The sequence below is a fragment of the Manihot esculenta genome, chromosome 6, assembly GCF_001659605.2.
Source record: "Manihot esculenta cultivar AM560-2 chromosome 6, M.esculenta_v8, whole genome shotgun sequence".
NCBI classification, from domain to species: Eukaryota; Viridiplantae; Streptophyta; class Magnoliopsida; order Malpighiales; family Euphorbiaceae; genus Manihot; species Manihot esculenta.
The window spans coordinates 8,860,550-8,875,962 of NC_035166.2; positions in this window are offsets into that span (position 1 = coordinate 8,860,550).

The window sequence follows — 15,413 nt, forward strand, 5'->3', positions numbered from 1 at the left end:
AAAATGATAAATATGAAAAATATAATGTTTTATTGTAAATAAATTAAAATAATTAATAGTTATAAGAATATTAATATAATTTTTATAATCATATTTATATAAATTTAATATATAATTAATAAATATGATATTATATTATAAATAACTTAAATTAATTAATATTAATATTAATATTAATATTAATATAATTTTTATAATTATATTTTATAAATTTAATATATAATTAAATTAAAATAATAAAATATAATAATTAATTAAATTAAATTTAAATTTATAAATTAAATTAAATAAGCATACTCGTATGTTACTGTACTTTTAAAGCATAATAATATATTTAAAATTTTTTTAATTATTTTTTTACTGCATTTTAAAATTGCTATAGATTTTACTATATTTTCAAAATGTATTAGAATCTATTTTCATTTTGATCGGAGAAAAAAAATTTTCAAACTAGGATTTTAGATTTTTTTTTTTTCAACTTAGGAAAAGCAAAAACTCCTACATCAAAAACTTTGTTAGGGCTGAGCCGTATTCGGTTTAAATTAAAAAAATTGATCGAATCAAATTAATTTTAAAATTTAGTTTAATTTTTTATTCAATTCGGTTTGGTTTGGTTTTTAATTTCAAAAATTTCTATTATTTCAGTTCGGTTCAATTTTGATAAAAAAATTAAAAAAATCGAATCGAATCGATTTGTGATAATAATATATTATTTTTAATAATATTGAGAAATTAAATTATAATAAAATTAAAATATTTTAATTAAATTTTAAAATATTAAAAATAAAGTGTAAAAAATAAAAAATTTATTTAAAATCGAAATCAATCAAATCGAATTGAATCAAACTGAATCAGACCGGTTCGATTCTGTTCGATTTCTGATGAAAATCAATTCGATTCGATTTTTATAAATACTAAAATTTCGATTTTCAGTTTATTCAGTTCGGTTGGATTTTGAAACGAACCGACTCACCCCTGAGCCTTGCCATACGCGGTTTACGCAAATTGTTAGAACATGATACATATTGTCAAGTGACATTCTGATTGTCGGTCCAATGATTAGGGTACACGTTCTATATTACTTGATTAGCATCAATATATTACAAAAAATTAAATATTATTTCAAGAATAATTATAGTAGTTTACAGCAAAAACTTTACTATAATTTAAAATTTAGAAATTTAATTTATAATTTATATTTATATCTATAATATATATAAATGTGTGATAAGAGAAATAACACTCTAATTTTATTTAAATATTTTGACGGTTTTATTGATGAGATTGTTTTAATTTTATTAATGAGTTTAAAATAATATTTAAAAAAATATTTTAATTTTAAAAACTATCATAATTTTAGTATTATTTAAAAACTTAAAAATTAAATAAAATATTTAAAATAATTATTATATCATGTTATTTAAATGTTCTTATAGTTTTATTGATAAATTGTTCTATTAGATAACTTTAATTAAAATTCAATATAGATTAGAATTAATAAAAAATCATAATTTCATTAAAAAAATTCAAAAAATTCAAAGCAATTTAATTTAAATTTTATTACTTATATTAATGTAGAGTTTATAAAAATTTCAAATTCTTAACCTATTTATGTTTAAATTCTTATAATTATTTTATTATAATTTAAAATATTAAAAAAAAGATAGTTCTAACAGATTAAAATCGGTTTCATAGAAAAAAAAAATCCTTTTAACTAAGTTGGTTTTTAAAAGTATTAAAATATTTAAAATAATATTGATAAAAAGTAAGTAAAATTATTTAATTAATTATTAATTTAATTGAATTATTATTTATAATAAATTCATATAATTTATAAATTTTTATTTAATTTATATATAATTTATACTATATACCAAGGTGCGAGGAATAAAAAATAATAAGATTGTTTAGAATACTCTTATTTATATTTATTATAATTTATTTATAAAAAATAATAAGATTGTCTAGAATACTTTTATTTATATTTATTATAAATTATTTTTATTTTAATTGATTAAAAATAATAAATAAATTTATTATTATTTAAAATTTTTAATTTAAAACTAATTATAAAATAGGATAAGTTTTATTGATTGTAATCCTCTTAATCTCTAGATAAGATTAGATTATTCTCATTTTAAAAATATAAAATTTTATCATTATCATTATATATATCAATTTTCATCTTAATAGTATTACATATAAACTCCGTTAAAAGAATATTACTTTTTCAAACATAGTAAATTATAACACTTTTAGTAAGAATGAATCTAAAAAAGTACTTTTTACCATTGAAAATAATTGAGTAAGAAAAAAATAATTATCATTATATAAAATCAAGAAAAATACTTTTTTATATATAAATCTTATACTTTAAAGGTAATATTACATATTTATTAATATTACATATTACATATTTATTATTTATTATTTTTTAGGGGTTGAAGTGAAACTATGATTATTATTTTTTATTTTGATTTATATTTTTTTTAAATTTTATTGTTATAAATTGATTCATATATGTACAAATAATAAATTAGAAATCGATTGAGTTAATTATATATTTCAATTTTTCATATATAATATTATAATATTATAATTTTAATACCTTAATATTGCACTAAATTATAATGTATCTTATGAGCTTTATAATAAAAATACAAACATTGAAGTATTTTTTGTAATATAATTTTATATTATATTTGAGGAGATGTGACAATCATAAAAACTGATGAAGCTGAAATAAAACTGTGTTATAATTGATAAACCTGTAAAAAAGATAATATGAGGTGGTGAGTATTTATGATAGCCACTTCGATACTCAAGTCAGTAAACTAAAGAAAATGACGAATATAAAGAATTACTTAGAACTCAAAAAGTAGTTGTGTAAGAATTGCATAACTTTATTTCTATGATTGTTGGCTTTTATACTGTAAGATGACGTAATTAATTATAATATTTCTTGAGTATCCGACAATAATGTGGCCAACTCGTTGATAAGGGATCTCACCGACTAATTGGTTGGAGATCCCTTGATTAAAGATGTAAAGAAAATCTGTTGGATTGTAGCCGCTAAGGGTAATTTCTTGTGAAGATCTAACCTCTTTAGGGGAGGGTGAGTCTTGATGAAGAGTCAAACTTAAAATGTATAGGTCTTCTTTTCTTTCGATGGGATCGAGTATCACCTGATCAGACCCTTAGCATGTGTCCCTGTCTTCGCGTGCCAGCACATGGCCTTCTTTGAGTTATTATTATGTATTATCAGAAGTTCCTCTGTTGGTTTTTGATTCTTTAGATTCAAAAGTGACAGTTGATTATAGGTGTAAAGAAGATCTACTGGATTGTAGCTGCTAATGGTAACTTCCTGTGAAGACCCGATCTCTTTAGGGTAGGGCGAGTCTTGATGAAGAGTCGATACTTGAAACGTCGGGGTCTTCTTTTCTTTCAGTAGGATCGAGTGTCACCTGATCTGACCCTTACCATGTGTCCATGTCTTCGCGTGCCAGCACATGGCCTTCTTTGGATTATTATTATGTAATATCAATAGTTCCCCTATTGGTCTTTGATTCTTTAGATTTAAAAGTGACAGTTATCTTTACGATCTGGGGCATATGACTTATTTGGATTGGTCTTTCATATTCGCATCGCTTTGCCTGCTCCTACCCATAAATGACAATTGCCTTGTGGCTATGAAATAAATTAAAAATAATAAACCAAACTTAACACTCGGTCATGATAATGGCTTGAAAATTTTATTAACCAAGATTGATACTCGGTAGTTGGCCTTGCGGATATCCTCTTAGTGGCCTGGTTGTAAATTATGTCGTAGCCTATAGTGTAAATCATACCAACTGTCTCAAGTGGAACCGTGCGGACTTAGTTCAATCCGTCAAACTAAGTCAGCTTATACTATTCGGGCTGAGTCGTGTTGTTCTTGCTTTCTTCTTACTTGCCCTGCCGACCAGCCTGATCCAAGATCTATCCATCTTCTAATCAAATTTATTCGAGCGATATGGTAACACATTGGTGAGTTTTCGGGCTTTCTCTTACCTCAACCAGCCCTGCCGAGCTTCCAAACATTTTCTATCCTTGACAAGTTTCCGAGCATTTTCCAACCCTGGCGAGCTTTTGGTCATTTTCCAGTCCTGGCGTGCTTTCGGGTATTATCTGGCCCTGGCAGGCTTCCGAGCACTTTCCCTGAGAGCCATGACAAGCTTCCTGCCATTTTCCTCCTTGCTGACTTCATTCGCTCACTCAGCATCCTCTTGTAAGAGTAGTGACTAATACCTTGTAGCCTGGGCATGAAATGCCTTAGAAACTTCTTGTGAAGCGGGACTAACACCCGGTTGATCGGCCTAGTGAGTTTTCGGGTATTTTCTATCCTTGATGAGTTTTCGGGCATTTTTCCCCTTGCGAACTTCACTCGCTCGCTCAACAGCCCTTTGTAATAGCAGTGACAAATGCCTTATAGCCTGGGTATGAAATATCTTAGAAACTTCTTATGAACCGGGACTGACACTCGGTTGGTCGGCTTAACTCATACTCGCCTTATTTAGTGGGACTAACAGTTAGATTATAGCCTAATGGATTTTTGCCTTGTGGCTTGGCATGCGATGCCTTAGAAACTACTTGTGAAGCGAGACTAACATTTTCTAGCTCTGACGAGCTTCCGGACATTTTTCTCCTTGCGGAATTCACTCGCTCGCCCAGCAGCCCTTTGTAAGAGCAGTGACAATTGACAAATGCCTTATAGTCTGAGCCTGAAATGCCTTAAAAACTTATTGTGAAGCGGGATTGACACCTGGTTGGTCGGCCTAGCTCATACTCGTCTTATTTAGTAGGACTAACACTCAAATTATGGCCTGACAGATTTTCGCCTTGTGGCCTGACATGAGATGCCTTAGAAACTTCTTGTGAAGCAGGAATAACACCCGGTTGGTTGGCCTGGCGAGCTTCCAGACATTTTCTCCCTTATGGATTTCATTCGCTCACTTAGCAACATTTTGTAAGAGCAGTGACAAATGCCTTGTAGCTTGCATATGAAATGCCTTAGAAACTTCTTGTGAAGCAGGACTGACACCCGGTTGGTCAGCCTGGCTCATACTCTCCTTGTTTAGTGGGACTAACACCTGGATTATGGCCTGACAAATTTCCGCCTTGTAGCCTGGTATGAGATGCCTCGCTATGCGGGATTGACACTCGGATGGCCTGATGGATTCCCGCTCTATGGCCTGGCATGAGATACCTTTATTTGGTGGATCTAATACCCGGAATATGGCCTGTAAAATTCTATTTCTCAGGGGCTGAATATCTTGTGACATTCTATTTCTGTAGGCCCGTATTGCCACTCGATCCTAATCTCATGAATAACCCCTTTCGGTTTCCTATCAGGAGTGGTTTCGTGAGTTATTGCCTCGGGTTCAAATCTCCTCTCCTTCCTACTCTTTCTGGCAAACTTTTAAAGTGTGTCATCTCTTATTAACCTCTTGATTTTGTCTTTTAGTTGCCATCACTCCTTTGTCGTATGTCCGTGGTCTTTATGAAAGTAGCAATACCTAGTCTTGTCTTGCCTTTTGGCTTTCTTAGGGTTAAGCTTAGGAGGCCACCTGATCTTCTTATCATTTTTTCTAATCCACATTAGAATATATGTTCATGAGTCATCAATGGGGTATAATTCTTATACTTATCTCAATCATTCCTTCCTCGGAAGACTGAATAACTTTTGTAATCTCCCTCATATCCTTTCTTCTTTAGCTTTTGGTTTTGCTTTTGGTTTGTCTTTTTATCCTCTTCCTGTCCTCCCGAGTATCTTAGAGTAGCCTGTACTAGCTTCCAACTGACATCCTGTGGAGCATTGTCTAATGACCCCTCTTCCTCGAATTTGTTCTTCCCTTTGGACCACGTCTAGACTGCATCTATCTAAGTCTTTGAGGTATCAACGGAGGCTTTCTCCCTTCTCCTAGGAGCCATGAGTGATGCCTCCTTCCAAGCTTTGCATTACTCGAAAGTTATCTGCAACCTTCTAATATATTGGAATATTTGCTCAATGCTTAGATTATTGGGATCTGCTTCATTGACCATAGAGGGTGTGTTTCATCCATTGCCAAGAGTGGAAAAAATAATAGCGTCTCTATTAGTAGTGATATCCTGAAATCTAGTAAAGGGTAGGCTCAAGGTGTATTTTGGTAAGCTTGATCTAGTTGGCTCATGCCTTTCTTCTTTTATTCTTTTATCTTTTGTCCTCTAGCGATGTGTAACCACCATCCTGTGCCTGTACATCCTGTCATTGTCACACAGGTCTGTATGTACAGATGTACTATGTCCTTTCCCGTAGTTAGGCGGCCATTTAATTCCCTATGGCGCCATGTGAATACGATTCTGGATGTCTAAGGGACTGTTTGCCCTATGGATCCATCAAGTTTATTGGGCCGGGCCTTCTTCACTTGGGCTTGAGCCCTGCCCTGTTCGGCCTGTTTGAGCGAAGTCTGGGCCGCATACTGAAGGATAGACCTGTGTATTGGGATTTGATGGGGTTACGGCCTAGCCTTCCTACGTGGGCTCAGTCATAGCTTGGGTATCCAAGGCCTAGTAGTCATCAAGTGCCTCTTTACCCACTCATTAATTATTCCATGTTTAATGAGGGGGTAAATTCTAAAGTTTCAATTATTATTACACGGCTCTAGGAGTGCTTTTGTCAAAACGTCTTCTCTTTGCCTTTATCCATTTCAAATTTATGCTTTTGATTTCATTCGCTGCTCTGCCTTTTGTGCTGCTTCTGCTATCTTGCTCTCTTTCTTCCCTATAATTCCTGCTTTTTCAATTTGAGGTATGTTTTACTCTTCCCATGGCTTGCGTTAGAATTCCCGATGTTGTGGGTCTGATGTCTTCTATCACCCCTTCTTCCCTTTCTAATTACTTCTTCAGCGACTACGCTGACACCACCATTTATAGGATTAGGGCTCCCCTTCCTAATGAGAGGATTGTCCTCTTCAACCCTCCTCCGGTGGGCCTAATAGATGCCCAGCAGGGGCGCAACCTAGTCTTCTTTATCAAACAACACGATTTCGAGTTGACCTTCCCTTTTACCCCTTTCTTCGTAAAGTCTCCTGTCATTTTAGGGTGACTCCCAGTATGTTGTCCCCCAATTCCATCCTATTCATGAGCTACTTTGATTTTGTTTGTTTATGCTGGAGTTTTGCCCCTTTTGTTGCATTGTTCTATACCTTCTTCCGTCTCGTCATGTCCACCCATGGGTTCTACTGTTTTGGTCCCTGGGCAGGGTTGTCCATCTTTGCCGAGTATAAGGACTCAATAAAAGGTTAGGCTGAGGCTTTTGTGGTAGTTGAGTTAAAAGAGAGCTTGGGGATCAATTGAAATGCCGAACTCTCTTGGGGGGAAGTCCCTTATGCTGCAAAGACTTTCCCAGATTAACCCTGGTGGACCAAGTATGCCTTTTTCAACTGACCTCTGTAAAGAAGAAGCATGATGTCAAGAAGTGCATGTTTATGTCCAGCCTTCGGGACTGCCAGGAAGTTGGTATTGTTATTTTTCTGTTTTTCTTTCTTGTTGTATTTTCCTCTTGTTGCTTTGAGTTTTAACCGGATTGGCATTTTCTTTTTAGCTTCTGCCATACCCATGGATGCCATCAAGCTTCCAAAGAACTTCACCCTATCTTGAAAAAGCATGAAGGTTACTCTGGTAGCCTTTAAGGCCAACAAGACGGTGGCTGATGTAACCCGGGAGGTCTTCCATGCTATGCACTCTGCAACTGCAACTCGTCGTGCTGCCCCTGCCCCTATGCCTTCTCTGGCTTTGGTGCCTGCAGTAGGGGGTTCTCACTTCGCAGCCTCGAGGACATTCATTCCTGCTAAGGCGCTGTGTAACAGCCCGGAAACCGAACTGCCACCGGCACTAGGATCCAGATCGACTTAAGGTCGCCGGGACCCGTAGTAAGCCTGCTATGAACTCTGTGTACCTGTGAAATCCCATACATGATCAAACAATTGCTGTAACAATATAAAACTTTTCTTCATTCCAAGGCTTAACCTGTGCATGCACTCTCTCTGTGCTCTATCAATCCCTACTAGAGCTCCTCATGGCTCTAGGCGGATCAAACTCATAATGTTAAGCCTGGTTTTGTTCATATATATACAACACATATATGTAAACATAAACTGATCATGTGAAAAGAACAAGGGATTACAACTCTTATAGTCAAGCACCATTCTATATACTATACATAAACCTTATCTCTTTACATTTACATGTCCACACTAGCTATTACAATACTCTGAACTCTTCCTGTACCCTGCTGAATTCTCTCTGACCTCTGAACCTGCACAACTGGAGTTAGGGGAGAGGGATGAGCTACTATAGCCCAGTGAGTAGAATAAGCAAATAACAGGTGATAAAACATGCTCTCATGGAATGCAACACATAATCACATTACCTCGGCCGGACGGATCAAAACTCCCTCTATCTCATCTAGGGTACCTGAGTACCATGTGCCTGGTCCCCGTAGGGCTGTTCCAGGTCTTTGTACCGTGCCTGGTCCCCGTAGGGCTGTTCCAGGTCTTTCCTCTGAGGGCTAATGAATCCTCACGAAGTCCGTGCCGTCTCACATAAACAATGTACAAGGAGCCATGCCAAGTACAAGGATAAATGCAATGCATCATCGTCGTGTATACTAATGCACTCACCCTATAGCATATTCATGATGCATGAAGCATGATAAAAGATGCAGTTCTCAGTTAAAATATTAAATTAAGTTCCACTCACATTTACTTATCTCTGAACTGCAGGTTCTGACACTGAACTCACTGCTGACTTCCCTGATTCCTCTGGTCCGTTCCTACACAGGTGGACTCAAATGAGGGACGAAACTCACTCAAGAACATCTCTAAGAAACTCCCCAAAAACCCCTCTAAACAATCCTAAAACCATCACATAAAACATGCAAAAGAAAGCTGGACAGGGCACTTTCGGCGGCAGGTTCGGCGGCCGAAACCCCACTCCAGAGACGAAACTCATGCATGTTCGGCGGCACCTTCGGCAGCCGAAGGTCTCGTCCAGAGACGAAACTCACACACTTTCGGCGGCCGAACTCCCTCTTTCGGCGGCCGAAAGTCTCTTTCTAATCCGAAAGCCTAGCTTTCGGGGGCAACCTTTGGCAGCCGAAACTGCCTTCCACAAGGGGTTCGGCGGCCGAACCTTCCTTCGGCGGCCGAACCTGGTTTTGCCCAAGGGCAGAACCCTGCTCTGTTTCATGCAAACTTTGCCCAAAAACCTACAAACATGCATAGCAACTACTCCCAACTAGCATATACACATATATATGCACAAAGGGGTCTAAAACTACCCTAAAACCCCAAACAAACATAGCACATCACATGTAAACATGCTGGAACACCACAAATCATCAACAACCTCACCTAAACCTAAACATGCATACTACCCATACAAACTTCATAAAACCTTTCAAAATCATCAAAGAAGCTCAGGAGCTTCACTTACCTCGTAAAGAACTTGAGGATGAAGGATCCTAACGTGGAGATGTGAAGAAAAGCTCTTCTAAAGCTCCAAGCTTCAAAATTTGGTTCTTTTGCTCAAAACCTTCAAAAATCACCAAAACTCTTAAAACTTATGCAAGATTTGATGAAAATCATGGAAAACATGAAAGTCAACGTAGGAGAGGCTGGAACTCACCTTTGGCTGCAAGTGGAGGAGAAAATACCCTCCTCTCACCGACCTTTGGCCCTTTTATAGGTGGCTGGCCAGACCACCTTCGGCAGCCGAACGTGAAGCCGCAACCATGCAATGTTCGGCGGCCGAAAGTGACCTTCGGCGGCCGAACCTTTGCATTTCTCCTTTGTTGCCTTTCTTTCAAAACTCAAGGCTTTTACCACTTCAAAACATGGAAAACAAGTGAAAATACCTTGGAAAACATATGCATTACCCTTCTCGAGGGTTCCGACACCCGAGATTCCACCGGACTACAGGAATTCCGATGCCGGACTCGAGCCGGGTATTACATTCTCCCCCCCTTAAGAACATTCGTCCCCGAATGTCCCTAACACAACATAAGCACATAAAGAAAAGGAGAAAGCTCACTAACTAACCTCAAAACAGATATGGGTATTGTTGGAGCATGGACTCCCGAGTCTCCCAGGTGCATTCTTCTAGGTTGTGGTGGTTCCACAGCACTTTCACCATTGGTATTTCCTTGTTTCTCAGTTTTCTGATCTGGGTGTCTAGGATCCGCACTGGCTGCTCCACATAAGTGAGATCACTTAAGATTTCCACCTCCGGTTCATTAAGAACCTTCTCTGGATCTGACACAAACTTTCTCAACATAGAAACATGGAATACCGGGTGAATTCTTTCCATAGAAGTCGGTAAATCTAGCTTATACGACACAGGCCCGATCTTCTGCAAGATCTCAAAGGGACCAATGTACCGTGGGGCCAGTTTACCCTTCTTTCCAAAGCGAACCACTCCCTTCATTGGAGACACCTTTAGCAACACCATATCCCCCTCCTGGAACTCTACCTGCTTCCTACGGATGTCTGCATAGCTTTTCTGTCTGCTTACAGCTGTTCTGATCCTCTCTCTGATGATAGGCACTAACTTACTGGTAATCTCAACTAACTCTGGCCCTGCAAGAGTCTTCTCTCCTACCTCTTCCCAGCAAACAGGTGTTCGGCACTTCCTTCCATACAAAGCTTCATAAGGGGCCATCCCTAGGCTAGCATGATGGCTGTTGTTGTAGGCAAACTCCACCAGAGGTAGATGCTGCCTCCAAGAACCGCCAAAGTCTAACACACACATTCTCAGCATATCTTCAATGGTCTGGATGGTCCTCTCTGACTGACCGTCTGTCTGTGGATGGAAAGCAGTGCTGAAATCCAACCTTGTGCCCATTTCATTCTGCAGACTCCGCCAAAATCTGGAGGTGAACTGAGGTCCTCTATCTGATACAATCGACACTGGTACTCCATGCAACCTTACTATCTCATTTACATACACCTGCGCCAACTTGTCCACAGAGTAGTTACTCCTGACTGGAATGAAGTGAGCAGATTTAGTGAGTCTATCCACAATCACCCATATGGAGTCTAGTCTGTTAGACGTCGCCGGTAACCCCACTACAAAATCCATCGCTATGTTCTCCCATTTCCATTCTGGAATCGGCAGTGGGTTAAGCATTCCAGCCGGCTTCTGGTGCTCTAGCTTCACCCTTTGACATGTCTCGCAGGCTGACACGAACTGTGCCACTTCTCTCTTCATTGCTGGCCACCAATACACCCTTCTCAGATCTTGATACATCTTGGTGGCTCCCGGGTGAACGCTATACCTCGCATTATGAGCTTCCCTCATAATGTCTGCCTTCAAACTGCTATCATCTGGTACACATAATCTCTTACCGTGCCGAAGCATCCCCTCACTGTCAAATCTGAACTCTGCACTGTTACCAGACTGAACAGTCCTGGCAATCTTTACTAACTCGGGGTCTTCGTGCTGTTTCAGAGCCACTTGCTCTAGAAACACTGGTGTCACTCTCATCTGTGCGATCAAAGCACCTGTACCAGATAACTGCAACTGTAACCCTTCTTCCACGAGCTTGTAGAATTCCTTCACCACCGGTCTTCTCTCTACTGCAATGTGGGATAAACTGCCAAGTGACTTTCGGCTTAAGGCATCAGCTACAACATTAGCCTTGCCTGGATGATACTGGATCTTACAATCGTAATCACTGAGCAATTCGACCCACCGTCTCTGCCTCAAATTTAACTCTCTCTGACTTAAGATGTGCTGTAGGCTTTTATGATCTGTATAGATCTCACACTTTACCCCATAGAGGTAATGCCTCCACATCTTAAGTGCAAAGATAACAGCTGCCATCTCAAGATCGTGTGTCGGGTAGTTCAGCTCGTGCTTCTTCAACTGTCTAGAAGCATAAGCTATCACTCTGTCATTCTGCATTAACACACAACCTAATCCCACGCGGGATGCATCACAGAACACTGTGAAATCTTCCTCACTGATCGGCAGCGCTAACACCGGTGCTGAAGTTAACCGTCTCTTCAACTCTTCAAAACTCTCCTCACATTCTTCTGACCACACAAACTTCTGATTCTTTCTGGTTAGTCTGGTCATAGGAGCAGCTATCTTCGAGAAGTCCTGAACAAATCGCCGATAGTAGCCGGCCAAACCCAGAAAGCTCTTGATCTCTGTCACTGTAGTGGGTGTAGGCCAGTCGGCTACTGCCTCTACCTTCTTGGGATCTACTGATATACCTTCCTCTGATACGACATGTCCCAAAAAAGAAATGCTCCTAAGCCAAAATTCACACTTGGAGAACTTGGCATACAAGCCATGCTCTCTCAAGGTTTGAAGCACTAGACGCAGATGATGGGCATGCTCCTCTGCATTCCTGGAGTACACCAAAATATCATCAATAAAGACGATCACAAACCGATCCAAGTACTCCCTGAAAACTCTATTCATGAGATCCATGAATGCTGCAGGGGCGTTAGTCAACCCGAACGGCATCACAAGAAACTCATAATGCCCATATCTGGTTCTGAAAGCAGTCTTGGATACATCTCTTTCCCTGATCTTCAACTGGTGGTATCCGGACCTCAGATCTATTTTAGAAAAACAACCTGCTCCTGCCAGCTGGTCAAATAGATCATCGATCCTGGGTAAAGGATACTTATTTTTGATAGTGACTTTGTTCAACTGTCTGTAGTCGACACAAAGTCTAAGAGGTCCATCCTTCTTTCTGACAAATAATACTGGAGCACCCCAGGGTGAGGTACTCGGGCGGATGAAACCCTTAGCTACCAAATCCTGTAACTGCTCTTTCAACTCTCGCAACTCTGCTGGTGCCATCCTGTAGGGAGGAATAGAGATCGGTCTAGCATTAGGCATTAACTCAATCTCGAACTCTATTTCCCTATCCGGTGGCAATCCTGGAAGCTCTTCAGGAAACACATCTGGGAAGTCTCGCACAACTGGTACTGAGGATGGTTCCCTAACCTGACTGTCTAGCTCTCTCACATAAGCTAGGAACCCCTGACACCCCTTCCTTAACATCCTACGAGCCTGGAGGGCTGATATCAAACCCCTAGGTGTCCCTCTCCTGTCTCCTCTGAAAATACAAGTTGACCCATCCTGGTCGCTGACACTAACTACCTTGTCTCTACAGTTCAGGGTAGCATCATACGTAGATAACCAATCCATCCCTAGAATGACATCAAAATCTGTCAACTCTAGAACCACCAGGTCAGCTGGAAGGTATCTACCCTCTATGCACACTGGACTGCACCGACAGACTGACTCTGCCAAAGATGGATCACATTTGGGTCCACTGACCCATAGAGGACACTCTAACTCAGACACCATCAGACCCAACCTCTCTGCAGCTCTAAAAGAAATGAAAGAGTGAGAAGCACCGGGGTCCATTAAAGCATACACCTCTGAACACCCAATGATGAGATTACCTGACACCACCGTGTTCGATGTGTCTGCCTCCTGTTGAGTCAGGGTGAAAATCCGTGCTGGGGCTGACGGACCTGCACCTCGGGAACCCATCCCTGATGAAGAGGCTACCCCTCTTCCTCTTCCTCTGCCACTGCTTGGTGGTATGGCTGAAGCTACTGGCTGTACTACACTGCCCGTACTCATCTGCTGGGATGGTGCAACCAAAGTCGCCTGAGGACATTCCCGTGCATAATGTCCCTCCTGCCCACATCTATAGCAGGCTGTGGATCCCAACTGACAAGCTCCTTTATGCTGTTTGCCACACCTCTTGCACACTGGAAAATCTGCGCCAGAACTGGAACCACTACTCATTCCCAGACCCGACTTAAGCCTATTCCAAAACTTGCCTCTCTTTCCTCTGAATTTCTCCCATCTCTTCTTACTTGCACTTGCTGTACTCTGTGAGGAGGAACCTGGTTTAACACCAGAAGACTGTGCCTTAACTACACCTTGACTTATGGCACTAGCCTCCATCTTTCTAGCAGCATCCACAATAGAGTGGAAACTTTCCTTCTCCGCATGAAGAATCAAAGAGAAATACCGGGGATGAAGCCTTGTGGCATATCTCTTTGCCTTCTTCTGATCTGTATCATATGCCTGACCGACATATGGCAACAATTCCAGGAACTTATCTGTATATGCATCAACACTCATCTCCTCCGTCTGTCGTAACTGCTCAAACTCCACAACCTTGAGTTCTCTGGAACTGTCAGGAAAAGCCCATCCAGCAAATTCGTTGGCGAACTCTTCCCATGTCATACTTTCCAATCTCGGGTCCACATAATTCTTGAACCATTCTCTAGCTTTCTTGCACTTTAAAGTGAACCCTGCCATCTCAATGGCTCTACCGTCATCTGCTCCCAACTCACTTGTTATCATTCGGACTGCACTGAGATACTCAAAGGGATCATCTCCTGTATTGAATTTAGGAGCATCCAACTTTAAGTACTCGGTCATCTTCACCTTACTTCCCCCTGAAGAACTGGGTTGCTGTGCTTCCATAACAGGGGCTACTGGTTCAGGAGGTGGTGGTGGTGGAACTGATTCCCTCACTTCAGGCTGTACTGGACTTGGATAAACAGGTGGGGGTGGATACATATGATATGGTGGATAGAAGGAAGGATAGGGCATATATGGCATGTAGGGTGGATATGGGGCAAAGCTGGAGTAATCCGACGTGCCTCCCATCGGATACTCTGGACCCTGAGGAAAGGGTGGATAACCAAACCCCGAGGCCTGTGCACCTCCATGGGACTCCCCCATACCTTCTTCCGACCTTCCTACACCCATGCTTACATCTCTACTCTGATCCTCTTCCATCACACCTCTTTCTTCTACTGACCTTCCCCCTCTGCTTACTTGTAACGCCCCGGAAATCCGAACCGCTACCGGCGCTAGGATTCAGGTCGGCTTAAGGCCGCCGGAACCCGTAGCAAGCCTACATACATCCTGTTTACCTGTTTAATCCCATACATGATCAACAAACATACATAAGAATTAAAAACTTTTCTTTTTCTTCATTCACCAAACTCAACCTGTGCATGCACTATATTCACCATATACATAAACATTAATCCCTCTGTGGGATTTCATCAAAGCCTCAATGGGCAATATATATCCTGTGTTGAGTTGGTTCACATATACATCATAAAATAAGATCATGTACATACCAAGGGATTAACATATACTATGGTCAAGCACAACTCTATCCTCAATAACATAATTACATAAACATAACTGTTCAAAACTTTACATTACATTCTTATCATTTGTCATGTCCACATACTCTAGCTATTACATACATATGACTTTTCTCTTCTTTTCTTCTCTATCAAACCCGTACCTGCAAACCTGGGGGTTAGGGGAGA